Consider the following 16,077-nt stretch of genomic DNA (forward strand, 5'->3'; position numbering starts at 1 on the left):
ACTCCCAATTTCAAATGACCTAAGCCAGAAACCTCTGACAGGAAAAAAAATTTACCTGGTGCATTTCCACTATCTAGCCTAACGTAGTATTTGCTTACATACTGTAACTATCAAGAAAGGCACTACTGATTTTAACTTATTTTCTCAAATAATACTCAGTTATTGACAACAGGTTATTTAATATAGTTGTGCAGAGCACAACTGAGAAGAATGGGGCTGGTATAGAAGTGCTCTTGTAATGGAAGAAAAATACATTTCTCAACTGTTAATCTCACTTATATCTTGTACCTATAGTCTATCGAGAGTTGGACTGGTGTCATATCATTTCAGTCCACCAGGCAGCACTGGACAGCTGGCTTTCCATACTGACCCATTTATCTTTCTGAGATGTAGGTTTTTCACTCTGAAAGGCCAGTCCTCATTCATGCAAGCAGAACAAGAGAGACATCCAGCGGTTGGACCATTTAAGTGTATTTTTTAAGCTAACTAGAGACAAACTCTACTATGTTCTTACCTAGTCCATGTTCTTGCATGTGTAAGAAACCATTTATGAGCCAACTACCAGAACCAGAGAAAAATTATTCCGGTGGCTAAAGTACTACTGTCACCTCTGCTGTGTATTTTTTCTGCAACCTACAGACTTCCTCACTGCGTACTCCAAGTCCCATCTGTAGTTCTTCCCTTTTCTCTTAAGCTTAACATAATTATTTGAATTCTCAGCTGATGCAAATTGCTATAGGTCTATTGACTTCCATGGAGCTATAAACGTTTGTGTCAACCCAGAATCCCATTCTAACTGATGCCATTCAGACATGTAGTTTTCACATCTACTATCTTCTATTCAAGTATTTTCTCCAACCTTAACTCTATCTGTATTACTTATTTTTATCTGCATAGTAAATAGACTTCCCAATCATTACTGAAATAAAATTCCAGAGATTCAGTGGTAAATCCTGGTGTTCAGTGGTTTGATCCTGTAAAAGCAAGAAGAAAAATATTATTAAATTAGTAGTATCTACAGTATTTGTTATTAAAAATTCCCTATCTTTGCTGTTGCATCTAAACTATTTCTTGTATATAAAAAGACAGCTTATTTGAAAACATGAATCAGCACAAAAGGGCTTATAAACTTAAAAATCTGAAGACAGGATGAATAAATAGGAGAGAATGCAGTGATAAACTTTTTCATAAAGTATTAGCAATACTAATTTATTTGCAAAAATCAACTTTGTTATTGCTACATATTTAAATAATTCTTTAAAGGGCTTGACCCTTAAAAACTTGATAGATCTATGTAAAGAGTTCTGGTAAGAGAGTAAAGAATAGGTTAATTCTTCCATATTTAGTGAAAAAGTGAAGGCAGGCAATTGCTGACTTCACTTACAACAATGTAGGATGAAGTGTTAGGGATACAGTTAAGTGCTATGAGCAAATTTCCCAGCTCCTAAAGAGAAAACTATATGCAGTCAATGGGGTAAAAACAGATAATATGATGACCCAAAATTAGAAGGATATGCTACTTATGAAAAAACTGACACACCCAGTATGAGAAGAAATTTGGTTCCCTTCTTACCACATACATGTATGGAATATCCATCACACATAAGCAAAGCAACATATCAAGCTGCAATACAGTTATTCCCAATATTAAAAAAAAAAACCCAAACAACACAACAGAAGGACCAAGTCTTTTACTGTGCCCTCTGCTAAAATATTTCACTCTACTGTGCACTTGCTTGCAAGGGGTTTTAACTGTGTGGCTACAAAAACACTCACCCCAAACAAAAAAAAAAGAAAAAAAAAAGAAAAAAAAAAAGAAAAAAAAAAGGAAAAAAAAAGAAAAAAAAAAAAGGAGAGAAAGTAATGAAAGAAATGTCCACAAGGCACTTCTTACTGCTGCTTAGTAAGAATTGCTTGGTGTAGCTTTCATATCAACATTAATTCCATGCCTGAATTAAATAAAACATTTCTTCACTACCAAATGTCCATAGGGGTTTATTTCAGTTGCTAACATTGTTAGAATCTACTTTCAGAAAGACTGTAAATCAATATATTCACAGACTTCTGGATATACCCTACTATGACTGAGAAGTGAGAGCAAATAGCTTTCCCTTATGATTTCAGAGCATATTTGATGTCATTGGAAGGTCAGACAGGCTCCACTGAAGCAGCAGAGCTGTATCAATAGAATCAAAAGCTGAAACCAGGATCTCAGGTTCTCAAAATCAAGTGCAGCCTCTTTACCAATACCCTTTGGACAAGGATCTAGTTCTTTAAATATTTTATCAAAACACTGGTCAAGTTCTTTTGTTTTTAATGGAGGTATCTAAGCATGGCAGAGTAGATGACATTTGGAGTATTATTAGACATGCTGCAGACCTGTTCTTCAGTTTGAAATCTTTTTTTAAAGGGTATGTATCTTGGACTTGCTGTAAGGCAGAGTTGTTCATGTTGTCTTACCTTAGGGATCTATCTCAGTATCAATGAGGCACACCCGTAATCAGCAAACCCTCCTCCCCCAGGCAATTGAGAATTAACTGAGGAATTTATATTGTCCCTGCTGACTATGTACATTAGGGCTATTTGGTTTCTGTACTGTGTCCTGTGTTTGTAAGTGATCAAACAATAACAGCTGCTGCTGAACATTACCCACAATTCATTTATGCAGGTGGCGGTCCATGGCACTGATGTATAGCTTCATCTCAAGCCTCACGAGCAAGTCAGTTGTCAACAAGCCTCACTCCTTGACCAGTCTAGGGAGGGATGTTTTGTTGAACTAACCTTGTTAGCTAACTCCAGAGCCTCCTGTGGTGGTGAAACAGACTTATATTAATAAGTCTAAACATTTCAGTGTCTTAAAACCCTCTGTGTCAGAAAGCTGTTGCATACAAAGCAAGCCATCCAGGCAAAGAGCAATTTAGTACAGGGCACAGGCACAGAAGAATGTGGTTTGTCTGACAAACCACAGAACATGGATTACTGCTATTTCCTCCATAGCAAATCCTTCACTGATGCCTTTACAGCAATACTTTGTAATACACTGAGCTACGGCCCATCTAGCATACACCTGCCACCCCTCAAATTAGCTTTGATCAGTGTTAAATTAACTGTCCAGTTGCTTCACTCAAATGACCTAAATTGAGGATTTGCCCATCTGCCGAGTCCTGCACAGTGGTCTCTAAAAATAGAGACACACCTCTTCATTAGTCTGGGCACATGAAAATCATTAAGTATTACCTAATTGCTGTACTCTGGAGGTCTAAACTCCCTCAGATTATTGCTCCATTGGGAGGAAAAAAGTGACACTGGGTAGAGGTGATACTTGGTTTCTTATGAACTTCTTTCTTTCTCTACTTACTCCCATGGAAGAGTGCAGAAAAATGCATGTGAATTTTCTTTTATTAGAAGCATTATTAATTATCAAATGGGTATTTGATGCCATTTTCACCTATATATCATTTCAGTTAGATGGATACCAGACAGTAACTTGAAATTATTATTACTTTCTAGTTATCTCAAAATAATTATTTTTTTTAAAATTAAAAGTTAAATCAACAACTGATTAACATTAATTAATGATTTAATCATATAGGTCTAAATATATTAACAAAACATATTCTAATATGCCTGTATGAAAAGAAAAGCAAACATTTGAAATCTGGTTTTATTTTGTTTTTTCCTTAGCTTCCATCTGCTTTGGAGTCTGTGACACTATGTAAGAATACACTGAAAAAGAACTTAAAAAGTGATCTACATATGGCAAGAGCTCACCCCGATTTTATTCAAGCATATAAAAAATACCACTCCTGAGAAAGGATTCTCTCAAAGAGCTTGAGTTCTATTGTCACAGGCAATGTATTATTGTTTTTTTACACTGCATATTCTTTGCACTAAGGACCTTTTTCCATCAACAATCCACAAACACAGCAATAAAGTAGCTATTACTGTCACTCCACTCTCCATACAGAAAATGGTAGGGAAAAATGACATCCAAGTTTGAACAACACTTTACAGTTGAAGTGGAGAGATAACTCAAATCCTTTGATGATGTTTTGTACCTTTGAAGCAAATATTCTTCCATTTGAGTTCAAGGAACAACATAGAAGAATGGCTGAGGCCATTCAGTTTAAGTTCCAGTATCACAGTTCACATCACCTTCGTTACAAAGTTCTTAAGAACTTCTTCCTAGATGTTTCTGTTATTTTTAGGCAACCTTTTCAAAGCAAGATGGTTCTTCAAGAACAATATTAACGTGTGAATAAGAGAGAGAAGTGCCTGAAAGCACTCTGGTTTTGAGGTACTGCAAGCATAATATTTTACCACTAGAGGACAGGATCATGTAACTTCCTGGACATAACAGCATTTGGCAAAGACGACTCACAGCTTCAACCATGTTCAGAAATCTGACAACCTGAAGATAGAAGAAGACTTTGTGTATTAAAGAGAGGAGGAGAAAAAACCGGCACATTCCTGATTTACTGGGACACAGAGCAGCATCAACATGCAGCCACAGCAGTGAGCATGCTTGCGAGTGCTAGGCAGAGCTGATGGTGTTATCTGTGCTTCGCTGTTGGGCTGGGGTTAAGGAGAAGCCTTTAAAGGCTCTTAACCCTGCTACTTGGTAAGAATCATAAAATGCTCTTTTTTACTAGTCCTCTTACTCAGGCAAAATGGCATCAGCTTTGATGGGAAAGTAGCCCAACTGAGAACTGAGTAAAAACTGGAGAAAGGCTTCAAGCAGTCGACCTGTTAATAGACTATGCAGAGAACTGAAGGCATCAACGAGTTTTTATAATGAAATTAATAAAGAAAATGTCAGGGGTTAATTACTGGGTTTTATTCTTTAATATCACTATCTTCTCATTGTGTAATATGACACAACACTGATCCCATTTATGTTTCTGAACCAAGTTACTGACTTCAATGTGCAGGCTCCTCTTGATTTCTGATTCTTGAGATGAACCTCTTTCCTTAGGGCCCAGGTGAAGTGAGCTTCATGATATCAAAGGGGTTTTCAGGTATCTACCTAGATTGCACAAGGACAGCACTGTGTACTTTGGCAATAACAGCACAGGAAGAACTTAGCACTGGAATAAGAGAAGTGATACAGGTGAGCATGGTCTTAGGTATGCAATGAGACGTACATGCAGACATACAGCAGCATCTGGTTGGCTCTCATTAACTTTAATGACTCAGTTAGCCCATATTAATGAAAAATACATACCACAGAAACAACATACACATACAAAAATAAGCAAATCAAGTTGCCAGAAGGAATGGTCCCTTGTTAAGATGTGTATGACTTGGGCAGTGGCCTGAAGTGAGAAGAGCTTTTTAACTATTCCACAACTCTGACAGAGACCAGGGTGTGATCTTGGTCAAGCTGCTACAAGCACCTGTGTCTTTTTCTGTGCAAGAAATGAGAAGGTGCTTACCTAGCTATGAGAACTGTAAGTAGAAAGCACTGGATAAAGAGCAAAACCTTACTATATTGCACCTGGAAAAAGGGAGGCAAGGAACCTCTGTACCTGATGAAACTCCTGTTCAGGGAAAGTTGTGAGATACAGAGGGAAGGAGTGAACATGAAGGCTGTGCAGCCACTGCAGTCCAAGAGGGCTGATTTACAGCACAAGGAATGGCAGATTTGAGGTGAATACCCGGAAGGGACACATATCTGTGCAACACGACAGGCCATCTGCAGCATCTCCTGTGGCAGCAGTGCCCAGGGCACAATGAGATGACTGCACCAAGAACAACAGTATCATACAGAAATTTTCAGGTTGGTTGGGGTTTTTTTAAATTTCTATCAGTGAATAAATTTACATCCATTCCAGGCTAGCACAGCATGCTCTTCCAGAGTTTAGAAGCAATGAAATTTCTGTTCAGTTTGCTACAGAAAAGAGGGATTTGAATGGGGGTCCACTGGCACTCAGAGCTAGGTCTCTGTTCTGAGCAAAATGACCATGTATAACCTAGCAATTCCCAGAAGAGTTATTTACACCCTCTTTCCTGCTGCTCTGCACCAAAACAAGGTGTATTTTCACAAACATCTCTTTCAGCAACAGTGCTGGCTTTAAAACACCTTGTTCCCTCCAGCTTTTGCCCACTTTATACCACAACCTTATTTGTGCCAGGACAACTGCTGGTACGGGCACACATTGAACTGTATTGAGGAAAATATCCTTCTCCTACCCACCAAAAAAAGATTTAAGAAAAAAACTGTATTAGTTTCCCAACCTAATTCACTATGCATCACGAACTGTCACACAGGCGTAAGTGAGTGTGTGGGTAAAGGCAGGCAGCAAGTAAGAATGAAAAGTGAGTGGACAGCACTGCTGTGAGAATGAAGTGTTTGTGAAACCACAGCCTCAGTGGAGGCTGAACCTCATCATTAATCACTGCTGAAGTACATTTAACTTTGGCACCAGCTGAACTATTCAGCTCTTAACATTTTAACCTGAGCACCTAGACAAACTCAGATGGTCTTTCCAGTTAGAAGATACTGGCATAGAATTTAACTCTAAAATAGTAATGGGTTTAATTATTATCAAGTTTACAAAAAATAATGAGTTTTAACTGTTTTAATAACTAGTATTAATGTATAATTTTAAGGCATCCCCCATCCTCATGCCTGTTACCCACTTCCACCTTGCCCACCAGACATTCCAGACCATCAGTCATGCCTGATGATGAGGTTGCTGGATCAGCTTTTGCATCAGTGGGGGGACAGGGGGGAGCAGCCAGGGGAGGAGTGGGACTCTTCCACAGCATCTTTGCTGCTGAGAGCACAGCAACTTTCATTAGAGACAGATCATTTTCAGGAGACTGATGACACAGTTTCCAGTTTGTGCTCCTCACCATAGTTTCAGCCTCTCAGCTGTGCCAAATACAGGTACTTAACCTATTTGAGTATTTGCACTCTAGGTGAAGGAGTAGAAACCTCCAACAGAGAGAAGACAGAAACAAGAACTGACTTTACACTTCGTTTGTTTTTCAAAACACACACTCCCCCCCCGAGTTTATTTATCAGCTATACTTTCAAGATAAAACTAAAAAGCCCTTTGACAGGGCCAGATCTTTTCCAGCTGTGCAAGAATCAAACAAATAAGACAGCTAAAAGTGCCCCCAGCTGGTAAAGCAGGATGCTGCCCCAAGAGCTCTTGCTCAGCTTCTCTTTACTCTTACCCAAGATATGCTTCCTACTCACTCTGTGGTTTTTCTGTTTTAGTTCCCAAACTTGGCTCTTTTTCTTCTGCATACGTGCTTCCCCCCTCTCAAAACTATGTAGTATTGTCCTTTAGTCCAAATTGTTCAAACATCCAAGAAGCCTGTATTTCTTTTTTTCAAGAATTGCTGACATGAGTGACTATCTTTTAAAACACAATGTTTCATGTAATTTTATGTTAAAGAGATTATAAAGGCCATCAGTAAAACCTCCTGATTTCAGGAAGGTTCACCTTGCTAGTTAATAATGTAATATTCAAGCACACACAATCTATCTTTAACCCAGCTGCATTTTCCCCTTCATTGACATATGAAACAAATAGCTTAAATTGGTCACAGGAGAAGAGACTTTATACAAATAATTGTAAAAAAAAAAAAATTAAGGGGAATCAGTAGTCCTAACTTTTCTTCTTGAATATTGTAAATTTTGATCTCAAAAAGAGATAAGCTCTGTGCCTATCAGGAGAGGATAAAATAACTTTTAAGATCCAATATTGCATAATGCCTGCATATTGGAAGGTAAGCACTTACATTCATTTTACAGAGACATCCTCTTTCTTCCCACTTTTATCAGTTCATATTCCAAATTAGATTTTAAAATTCTTTTAGTTGCAGAAGACACAGTGGCTGCTAGCAGGAAGCAATAGTCAATAAATATGTTGTAGGGTAATTCCATCACACTGAAGAGGAAAGGCTGAAAAAATAGGTTTATTTACATTTATTTCTGCTTTAAAAAAAAAAAAAAAAAGTCTTCAAGATGGCATTATAAGAATGAAGTTATGGTGTCCAAGTTATACTGAACCCTTGTGTCCAACAGTGCTTCTACTTGTTCTGGTCAGTGTTTAGTTTCATTTCTGCACACATCAGACTGGCATTCCACTTGTAGGTGTAGTAAGAGAAGACCAAACTTGAACTCCTTTTGTACAATGTAGTACTTTCAAGCTTGGATGACTACATTAAGCCAACTAAAGGTCAGAGCAGAGGAGCTGCCATTATGCTTGTTAGAAGAAACCCAAGGCCTCAATCCAGAAACGTATCAATGAAATTGCTTAGCTTTCAGTTGTGGAGCACTATACAGAAGTTTAGTGATACTTTCCTAGATAGGATCTTAAATATGGACTGGGTTTACAAGTACTTTACAGTAGATTTACTGGTATTGCTAATAGGTCTGTTTCCCTTTTTACTTCACTCCATAAAGCAGTACCCAGTCATGTACTTGCTTAATGCAGATGCAGTCCCCTTCCTATATCACAGCTGTGTCTGGGGCTGTATTAGCCCATTTTAAAGTTTTGTGCTATGTGATTTATGAGAATGGTATTTGTTGTCTCAAACAAAAGATAGTACCTCTAGCAGATGGGGCTTGCATCAGTACTGATCACCTGGACTCTTGTCTGCTCTGACTGAAGTTACAGGGAATTCCGGTCTTAAAGTTTTGCTAGTCTTAGCAAGAAGGTGTGGCAACAACGGGCTAAATGCCTGAGCTGGACTGAGCTGCTTTTTCAGACCTAAAGGCTGCATTTCCATGTGAGAACAGAGATGCTGTCATGCCAGCATGATGAAAAGCTGCAGTGTAACCATACATACAGTATCTGTTCAGGGGATAAAGAGAAAGTGTCACTTTCCAGAACTGCTAGCACAATACCTTCCCACAAGCATGAAATTGTCTCTTTTGGAGGGGGAAAAAAAAGAAGACAGACAAAATTCCCTAATTACCATATTATGTTCCTCATACTGTCAAGTGACCTACAACACTGTGGTGAAGCATGTGAGGCTGGCTAAATCCCACCACATTATATAATTTGGTGGTAACAGCAAACTAGGCATATTAGCCAAATGACTGAGCAGAGGTGGCATTTACAAATATGTCAGCTTTGTCCTGGACAATCTTAAAAGCAAAAAAAGCTAAACCAGACACTTCCATCATCCTGATTACAATCTTTGGTAATTATTTTACACCAAATTTTTGTCTGCAACAAGTGATTTTTCCCTCTATGTCCTCCTCAAACTCCAGCTGTGGGAGTTTTCCCACCTCCGGTGCCAATGATGGAAAGGGCAGAAAGAACTGCTGCTCTGGGTCACATGAATGATCACAGAGACCCTGTCCCCAACCCCAACTTCATTTTATGTATCTTAACATGAAACTGGGGAGGCAACATGTCCTTAACCTATGTCTCTTGCATACTATCACAAAAGTCAGTGAAGGGAGCACGTTCTCCATCTCATGACCAAAGCAATGGGCAAGCTCCCTGCATCCTACTGTTGTCAAGCAAATACTTGCTCATCTAAATTACATCTCAGAGATTTTTGGGGATGTGGCCTAAATTCGTACAGTGTGTGCAATTTAAACAAACTATGTAATTTCCTATTCAAGTCCAGAAAGCTATACTGCCACACTATTTCTATTCAAAAGATTTGCAGTCCAATTCATCTCTTGTAAGCTAGGTACCCACAGTAGAATGGATGACAAACTAATAAAAGAATGCACAGTCCAAATACAGTGAGCATACACTGCCTGCATACAGTGAATCAGTATATGATTCACCCACTTTCACAAAACAATCGTGACCTTTCATCTGACTACTTCCTCAAATGCTATACAGAGAAATATATATATAACATACGGAAATCAGGAACCAACAAGTTGGGGGAATAATAATAGCTCATCTTGTGATTTTTTGCTGTTGTGCTAATCCTTACTACACACTCTATCAAATATTTATGTCATCTCTTGCTACCCTTTGACTAATTAATCAGATCAACTAAGGCATGGGTTCCTCTTTGCTATGAAATGAGCAAAACCAGAGAATACCTAGGCTTTTGAAGTATCAGGCCCTAGAGGCCTCGCAAAGTGGTAATTAAAAAAAAAAATCATAAAGAGAAACAACGTTATATGAATAAATAATATACCAATCTGCAGATAGAGAATCTCTATTTTAAAAGTGACGTTTATTTTTACAACTAACTTTCCTTTCTGCCACTTACAATATAAAGCTGATAACAAGCAGCTCTGGGCACAAACATTAAATATTGTCAACACACAGAGCTTACACTTAGAATTAAGAAAGGTAAGGTTAACATGCTACAGCACTGCAGCACAGATCTTTTCACCACAACATGTGGAAAATTGCAGACAAAGTTAAACACTAGACCAAAATCCTCTCAAGCACCTATTAGCAATAACTCACCCCATTAGGACTTTTGAAACAATTAATTAAATATCAGAGAAAAAGCCCTGCTTGGTCTCTAAAAGATAAGGTAATACACGTCAAGAGGAAAATGTATTTTAAATTTTATGCAAAGCTTTGACAGGAAGATTAAAGCAGCACCTTTATAATCCAAACTCCAAACCAGCAGAGTTGAGAGAGAGGAGAAAGATCAGAGCCCCACTGAATTCTACCAGGTCATCAAACATAAGAAAGAAGTATATTATAAATCTGAGAAGCAAAGGCTAAATGTATTTTTCAAGGGACACCATCTGGCAAATATTTTGCAAACAGTGAAAAATCATGCATTTTTCTCTCAATATATAAGACTGTAAACTGGTGCTTCGCTGCACTTTTTTTTCCCTTCTAAATCAGATATTTCTTTGTAGTTCACTCTAGTCAGGGATCATAGCATTCTAGGGCCCATATAATTCGTCCCCTAAAACACAGAAGAGATGGTTTCTTGGAATGTCATGGTGCTTGATGCTCACTAACAGGTTACGCTATGAATTCATACCTGGGAGAGACAGCAGAGCCCACAAGTGCATTAGAAAATCTCCAGGGAGTGGCAGAATTGTGAAAAAGACTGACTACTAACAAGGCAAAGTCACCACAGAGATGCTTTGCAATTGTTAATGATTCAAATTTCCAACCACGTAGCTAGAGGCCTTTCTGCAACCCTCTGAGGGGTCACTTCAAAGCCATGGTACAGCATCTCCCTTTTCCCACGCGAACATGGTGACAGTTTGCATGACGCTTCTACATATTAGACAACACAGTGGATCAAAATGAGTCAACCAATGAACTATCAACTGAAATCAGATTTGTATTACAAAAAAAAAAAAAATCTCATCAATCCCATGAGGAATTGGGTCTTATTATCTTTGGCAGTGTATGAATAAGTAACAAAGAGCTCCTATCCCAAACAACACACCACCTCAATAGCTGACAAGATGCCACGGGAGGAGGAAACATAGAAACAAGATGGGGATGGATAAGCTTACAAATAGCTTGAACAGCAGAAGTCCAAGCTTCCCCTCTTCCTAACCATTTATTTATGTCCTTTGGCAGTGTGGCACAAATGCAGATGATTTAAAGCTACTCTATTCACCCTTAAAGGGAAAATTTCTTCTTCACTTGTTTTATCAGTAAAAGATTAGCACAGTTCAAGCAGCTCAGATGTTCAAATGCTGATGCAAATTTGGAAAGAAAGATATTTCGCTGTTACTCAAATGCTGCAACAGGCAGACACCCACAGGTATAGATGCAACGTGGTGAAATAACTCAGGTCTGCAGCAAAGCTTAATCACACTATCAAACACAGCTGTACCAGTCACATGCTGGGGATTTCCCAGCTGCAGACTCTATCTCCCAAAGCACACGTAGTTTGAAACAATTCAGTCACTATGTAATCAGCAACCATGTGACAATTTCAATTTCTCTTTCAAAACATCCAAACAAGTCTGGATTCAGAAAGACTCTGTGGCTCAGCCACTGTGACTCTTCTTAATGCTTTTTCTGCATTTATCATGTCAAATATAACACTGCTACTGCAGTAAGACTATACTGGCTTTTACAGAAAGTACTTCTATCATCTTCATTCAGGAAGGAAATAAACGTTCTTATGTACTCACAAGATCCAAAGATTTCTTCAGCAACATGAAGTGGACAAATCATATCAAGACCACAGGTTAAACATGTGACACTCAGGCATCAGTAGGTTTTGAGTCTCTATCACTGGAAAACGTCATATGAAATCTGTATAAGATGATGACCATTTTAACAGAGTACAAACCAGCTAGGAATTAGGAAAAGAAAAGCCCGTGTTTAAAATTCTTTGTACATTCTAATTTTGCTTGCTTATTGTTCTTCTTTTTAGTTACAAACCAGACTGCCCTGTGAAGGAAGAGTTAAAAAAAGAGGAAGAATTAAAAAAAAAAAAAAAAAAAAAAAAAAAAAAAAAAAAAAAAAAAAAAAAAAAAAAAAAAGAGGCAACAAAGTATCAAGACTACAATAGTCCCAGCAGTTATATAGACCCTTTTCCAGATGGAGGTGATAAAACCATTAATACTGATGCAAGAGAATCAGAAATTTTTTGAAATATTTCTATTTCATATTTGGACAGATGTTCTTATGTCACATAATGATGTCAAACTATTTACCAGTCCCTTAGTAACCAAGCAGGATGTTATATAACAGGTACTAGAAATAAACATTTTAAATCAGCCAATCCATCTACCTCACACCTAAGAACTAAGACTGAGGAGACCTGAGAACTAATCATGTTTATTTTAATAAATTAAGGCATTCCAGGGAAATTCCATTTGACTGGAAAGTGCTAATGTTCTGCCAATAATAATAAAGGCCAGCAGGATGACTCAGACACCTAATGGATAGTTAGTCTGACGTTACTTCAAGGTAATAAAGCTGTTATAAAATTAATAAAGAATTAAAGTACCGGAATATAATTAATATCAGTCACTCCAGTTTTGTGGCAAATAGATCTTGTAAAATAGTTATTGCATTATTTGATGAGACAGACATTTGGCTGATTAAACTAACTGTATATCTGCAATATATTTGTGGGAAGCAGTTGACTTACCAGCATATGACATTCTCATTATGAAAATTAGCACAGCACTATCAATAAAATGTGTTAAATGGACTGAAAACTGAATGATCTGACAAAGTAATAATGAATGGAAACTTGTAACAAACTTTAGGGCTTTTGTGATTTGGAAATAAATATAAATCATCAGTGATGTGGAAATAAATATATACATCCATGATAATAAAATCTGTGAGATTAATAAGACCGTGAGGACAAAAGCTTAAGATAGTCATGTAGAACAATTTGAATCACTTAATAAACCATGGCAGTTCTAATTAAACATGTCTTAATAGACCCAAATGCAAAGGGATTAGAAAAGATCCACCAGCAGCCACATCTCCTCTGTGGAAACACAGGGTCTGACAGGTACCAAGGACTACAAGCAACAAACAGCTGATACTGTAGCAAAAAAAACCCCAACCCTAATATGATCCTTGTATATATAGATAAAAAAGCAAAACAGCTTTAAACAGCTATGCAACACTGGTGAAACATGCAGTGAACCACTACATCAGGTTTCACATTTTAGAAAGAATGTTTTCAAAACAGAATACAAAAAAGCAGACAAAATTACTCAAAGAGAAAAGTGTCTTGCACTGGCATGTTTGAAGGAAAGACTTAAAAGTCCACTTGTTAACATTACTAACTAGCTTGACTTAATGTATCACAGAAAATATTGGCTCCTACAGGGTTCTTCAGCATAAACATAAAGTTCAGGTAGGAAACACGGCATATTAAACAACAAGTTATTTACAACTCAAATTACCATGGGAATTCTAAATAGCATCTTCAGTTCTTGAGGTCTTCAAGTCTGGATATCTTTCTGAGTGTTGTAGTGTAGCATGTATTTGCATGCTTACGACTGCAGTTGAACACAATTCTATACAGAGGTTACTGTATAATAATGACCTATGATATAGAGAGCAAATTAACTGACTTGGTTCCTTCTAGCTTTTTTTTACCCTGTGGATACAGTAAATGTATTTTACTATCTCTTCTGAGGAAGTAAGCTGACTCCGCTAATTTTGGACAACTCTACTTTGAGATCTGCCAGAAATCACTAAAGATTGTCAGCTCCTCAGGCTTATTGTCAGAACGGGTATTCCCTGGGAAGGCTATTCAAATGGTTTTGTTTAAAGAAAAGGTGGGGGAGAGGGAAGAGAAAATCCTAAACTTTATCTCATTGACATTAATACGTGATTTGTCATTGATTTGCAGAGGCAAGATCTGGAGTAGAGTTCACAACACTATGGAAATCATTCTAATTTTCTAATTTTGGTGTTCTTAATTCCACTCACAGTTTCTTCGGGACCAACTGCTTGGCTCTGTGTATGGTGTAATAATGACAGTCAGATCTGCTTTTCCAGAAATAACTGTGTCATAAGCTGCTGCTTCCTTGTTTTATCTATTTACAGACATCAACAAGCCTATATAAAGCCTCTCCATAATTTGTTCATATACAGTAGTTTTCCTTTTGGTACATTTTTAGATCATTTGCACTTAAACAATACTTCCTCAACCTACTGAACTTTGCTCTGGTACAGATGATCCAGAGAAATGCAAATACTGTACTGTTTAAAAGAAGACAGCCAACATTTTCCACAGGACTTGCTGAAAGGGTAGGGTACTATGAAGTACAGAGTTTAGCATGACTCCAAAGTGGTGCAGCATTCATGCTTACAAACTCTGCATCTGCCCTCTGAGTTGCCTACAAAGCAAGATAGGTGTAAATTTATCAGTGTGCAAGAAGCAGAAGCTAACTCATGATCCCTCAGTTTTCTAATAAATGGTGTCACTTCAAAGAAAATAGCTTTAAGTCTCTTTGCAAATAATTTTGTCAAAGGGAGAATTATAAGAAATGACTCATCAAGGAAAAGCACTGTGTCCGTGTGCTCCTTTCCTTCTTTGGTGCAAGGTACAAAAAAAGCTGTAAACATTTGGAAGGGGAATTTTCCTAAGGCTAAGTTGTTGTGTGGCTTCAAGCATACTACCTTAGAATCTCAGGAATGTCAAACCTACCCTTTTGCGAGTTTTCCTGTGTAGAGGATATAAACAGCCCCAACTTCTGGTTACTGGCTCTAGTACAGGAAACCTTTCTATCAGATTCTGCCATTCCCCACAGAGAAAGAGGTGTGGCTAAGCAGACGTGCCTGCAAGACTTTTTTACTCTAAAAAGCTTGACTGCTAAAGCAGCAGACTGGACAAAAGTCACCAAGGACTGTGGAGACATGAATTTTTTTTTAACATGGTTAAAGTACAAGCTAGATCAGTCCCAATTACAGTACTGGGTACTGTTGCATGAATAGATTTCCCCTCACAGAGTGTAAAGTACACCAAGAAAAATTCATAGTGGTTTTGAAAAACAATTTTCAGCTACCTCGCATGCTACAAAAATTCTTCTGTTCTGATTCTGTTTTGATCCCAGGCAGCTAACGTATATCTTACTGTGCAGAGACTTGTGTAGGGAGAGAACCTGTTAGCATGTCGCTATTGGATGAAAAGACTCTTTATGTGCAACTTTTCTTTTAAAATGCTGATTAGCCACATAATTAACAATCAGAATATTGAGGAGAAAAGCACTTGGAACATCTGCAGTTTGCAATGATTCTATCTGAGTTGATAATCTACCGTGCGTTAGAAATTACACACATCTCACTACATCTTAGCGAGGAAAAACCACAGCAATTTCATCAGATACCAGATGATATACAGCAGGTAAATAAAAACATTACAATGTTAATTTTTGTGCTTTCTAAGTGGAAATTATTGAGATACTGTATTTAACAACTATTTATTTTGTTTTTCAGCATAGTCTTAGATTACTAAACCATCTTGAATGGTGATTTTAAAAGATGTTCACAAACTAAATACAGTTATAGAAGGACAACCCCAGAATAGGAGACCCCAAAGAACTAAGATATTACTCCAAATTGTATTAATGGTTCGGATGGATGCCCCTTTTCCTTATGACTCAGTATAGGGCTATATCCCCCCATATTGTTTGAGGAGTACCACATCACCAGAGGTCATACATCTGCT

At 37.7% G+C, this 16,077-nt stretch overlaps 1 protein-coding gene across 1 annotated transcript in view; it reads right to left on the bottom strand.

The window, feature by feature from the left end:
- TMEM206 (transmembrane protein 206) overlaps nucleotides 1-12,078 on the bottom strand; it is a 53,790-nt gene extending 41,712 nt beyond the window's left edge. The window contains exon 1 of the mRNA XM_026845870.1: nucleotides 12,062-12,078. The gene's annotated coding sequence lies outside the window, so the exon portion shown is untranslated. The remainder of the gene's footprint in view (nucleotides 1-12,061) is intronic.
- Between the last annotated feature and the right edge of the window lie 3,999 nt (nucleotides 12,079-16,077).

This window comes from Athene cunicularia (genome assembly GCF_003259725.1).
Source record: "Athene cunicularia isolate RWA chromosome 3 unlocalized genomic scaffold, athCun1 chr3_part1, whole genome shotgun sequence".
In the NCBI taxonomy this organism is placed as follows: domain Eukaryota; kingdom Metazoa; phylum Chordata; class Aves; order Strigiformes; family Strigidae; genus Athene; species Athene cunicularia.